Source organism: Rhynchophorus ferrugineus, unplaced genomic scaffold, assembly GCF_030347505.1.
Source record: "Rhynchophorus ferrugineus isolate W39M unplaced genomic scaffold, kcgeb_rfMv2 rfM8, whole genome shotgun sequence".
NCBI classification, from domain to species: domain Eukaryota; kingdom Metazoa; phylum Arthropoda; class Insecta; order Coleoptera; family Curculionidae; genus Rhynchophorus; species Rhynchophorus ferrugineus.
In genome coordinates, this window is record NW_027472587.1 from 8470138 (window position 1) to 8473909 (window position 3772).

General features: G+C 33.0%; 1 long non-coding RNA gene across 1 annotated transcript; it reads left to right on the forward strand.

Annotated features, from left to right (window-relative positions):
- The first annotated feature begins 1886 nt into the window (after window positions 1-1886).
- Window positions 1887-3456, forward strand: LOC143200729 (uncharacterized). Its single transcript, XR_013006797.1, has 3 exons — window positions 1887-2027; window positions 2141-2267; window positions 2333-3456. It is a non-coding gene; the product is annotated as an uncharacterized LOC143200729 (long non-coding RNA).
- Window positions 3457-3772: the final 316 nt, after the last annotated feature.

Here is a 3772-nt window from a genome sequence, read left to right on the forward strand (position 1 = left end):
GGAAAACGCAACAGTCAGCTAGCAAGGTTGTGGCTGTATATCTGTATTTGGGGATGCGCATGGAATACTTTTCATTGACTACCCTTAGAACGAGGAAATCGCCGAAAAACGGCAGTATTTGAAGAAAAAGAAAGTGCCGCTTCACCAAGAAAATGCACCGTGTTACAAGTCAATGAAAACGATGGCAAAAATCCATGAATTGGTTCGAATTGCTTCCTCATCTATCGTATTCTCCAGATCTGGCCCGCAGTATCTCTTTCCTGTTCTCAGATATCAAAAGAATGATCGTTGGGAAGAAATTTTTGTCGAATGAAGAGGTGATCGCCGAAACTGACGCCTATTTTGAAGAAGGATATATCTTACTACAAAAATTGTATCGAAAAGTTGGAGGGTCGCTATAATCAGTGTATCACCCTTGAAAGGAATTATGTTGAATGAAAAAAAATTGCCAAAAGAATGTGTTTTACTATGGTAAGCCGGGAAATGATCCTTCACCATTTCAAAAGAAAAAATAAAACTAGTTAATCTAACCTGCCCCCCCCCCCCCCAAAAAAAAAACAAAGAAACAAACACGAGCTTAATAAACGAATTATAACAACTTGAGTGATTACGGCTAATATAACGGCTAAAACGTGATTTCTATATTTTGACGTGTTTCGGGCACAAGGCGAAAAACACCTCCTTTATATAAGCGTGAAACTTCCTCGAAACATTCCTCGAGTTCGAACAGCGACAATTTTTCATGATAAGCTGAATTTCCCTTAACGGCAGTCATGAATCATATTTCGTGATAGTTATGTTAGAATGAAAACAAAACATGTCAAATAAAAACCGTGACTAATGGATACAGGTGGATTATAACAAATGAGGAATAAATATTAACACGATCTCAATGTTGCCGATAAGTTTTTTATATTTTTTTTGTGTGTGGGGTTCGTTATTGGGGCACCAATGGTATGATTGATGTTATAATAGTAATGGGTACTACAGAGTAGTGATGTCGAGCGCGGAGAAAACTATCGATATTTCAACTTCGATATTTAAAAAAATGTATCGATACATATTTTTGCCAGTATCGATATTTATTCAGTCCAACTCTATTTTTCCACGCAAAATTCACTTGATAACCGGGAGGTAGAAACTTCAAAGCAAATGTTCGATACTCGCATTCAAGAAACCTAGGTTTTAATATCGATATTTTAATCTGCAACTCACTTAAATATGATTACGATCATTTACAGATGCTTTCTTGGAAAATATCGATACATTGATATATCGGGCAAAAAAATATAGGCGAGAAACCGAATAAAATATCGATTTTTCTCGGCGTCCTTACTACAGAGGATGACCAAAATAATATGAATACCTGATATATACACAATATTTTATAAATAAGTCGTTGAGTCACTATTTGCTTTTAAAATAGCTGCAATTCTTAATGGAATAGATTATTAGCGTATCCGAATAGTTTAAAATGGAATGTTGCTCCATTCTTGTATCAAAACATCGGTGAATTGCTTCAAATGGATAGATATTCCTTACTCTATGCTTTAAAATTCCGCATAATGGTTCAATTATGTAGAGGTCCGGCGCTTATGCTGACCAGAGCAGATGTTTGATTATATTATAATGCTCCTCTAATGATGACTGTGTCAGGAATGTGCTAGTCATAGTCATGGTAAAGTTAGTGATGTGAACAAGAGGACCAGGTGAATACTACGATATTGCTGCCTAAATCATATCGGAACTTCCCCCATTCTTAGGATACATTACTCCTCAGTCATTTCCGGTTTTGGCGTATGCGCACAATCCTGCATAGAATAAACAATAGAAAAGGAAAACAATATAGTTTATTATTTTCATTCATTTCGAGTTAATCGGAACAATCGATCAAGTCAAAAGAACAACAAAATCTAGGATATTTAGATTTTGTGTTAGACTAATAATTCTATAGTAATAATAATTAAATTTTTGTGTTACTTTTGGTGGTTTAACATACATTGGCTTTAAAATATGGAAGAACGAGGGTAAGTGCAGAATGTAAGGTGATATTTTTAAAAGTTATAAAATGCAAGCAGCATCAATTTCATTTATAGTGGGAATGTTAGTTGCCAAATTTATAACACGACATCATTTTCAGTGACAACATCTGCCAAAATTAAATGATAACAAGAACAGAGAACAAAATGATTCTTGTTGTGTTAGATGTAGTCAAGTCATTAATGAAGATTGTCCATCAAGAGTAGTAGCAAAAATTGTAGCAACTGGTAATTATTAGACATTTACTTTAAACATAATATATTTTAGTAATGATTTAAATTTTATTTTATAGGTAAGATATAGCAAAAATTTGTTGAGAGTGAAAGTCGTCGAAGAATGTAAAATTCACAGAAGAAATTAGACACAATTTGGTAAGATATAAGAACAGTGTACAGTGATACTATGAGATAATTAAATTTGCTAACAAAAGTAGACCTGGATCAAATAAACAAAATATAAAACTATTAACGACGCTCTAATAATCTAATGATAAGGAAAATACAATGCGTTATTATATAAGGGTATAAGTAAATAAATTATTGTATTTTAACAATAATTAGAATAAAAATACTGAGATCTCTTTGAGCTTAAAAAAGTACGATAATCCATTAATTTTAGATTAGTAAATGTACAATACGTTAATCGAAAGCTGGAGGTATTTCAGAAAAAGTTTAATGTTTATTTACCTCCTTATATATAGTTTCAACATTAAATCAATTATTTATCAAATTTGTGTATATTTAGTTATAAAAATGGAATGGCTGGACTAATTATATTTTTAATATTTCGTTCTATTCAATACTTTTTTAAATAAAGTAACTTTAAATAAGTAAATAATTTTATGTACGCATGCGCCAAACTCTGGATTATTTTCTGTTTTAAAATTAAATGGAGCTCAATATGCGAATGCGCCAAATCCGAAGATGACAGAGGAGTAACGCATCCTCCCATTCTTGATTGAAGGAAGTAGACAGCTTTTTGCGGTTTTGGGGTATGTAGGAAACAATGTAAACCTCCCTCGCTGTTAGCTCTGTGGAGGTACCACCACTTTTAGTCACGACAGATTATCTTGAGAAGGATAAAACTATCACCGGAGAATATTATTCAGACCTTTCTGACATACTTGATATTCATTTGAAATAAAAACGGCCGCATTTCTTGAAATTTGAAAAGCTGTTTCGTCAATGCAATACAGAAATGCATACCACGTCAAAAATCCATAAATTGGGCGACGAACTGCTAGCCCACCCAGCATATTATCCTAATTTAGGCCCTTGTGTTTCCTATTTCCAAACCTGAAGAAATAAACGTCTATTTTGAGGACAAGGCGAGAAGCTATTGCAAGGAATAAGGAATTAAAAAGACACACTATTAGTTTTGAATTTTAGTAATTAAGAAACAACTGAATATATCCTATATTTTTAAATAAATCAGTCTTTTTGCAATTTTGTTGTCTTTTTTTTTCAAGAATTGATGTTGAAACATCACATGGTTACCGCCAAGTAATGTACACTCAGTCCTGACAGATATTGGCTTAAACGGGACAACCTAACTAAGGGGACTTCAGTGTTAGAATTCTATCCCTGAATATGCAATCTATTGTGATTGCGAAACGTCGACTAGATATAGTTAATCAACGTGGCTCCAACTTGGAAGCCATTAGTAAAAAATACGTATCTTTTGTTTTTTTTTGTTATATTTGAAAGTTTACTTTTTACCAACTAGGATTTAT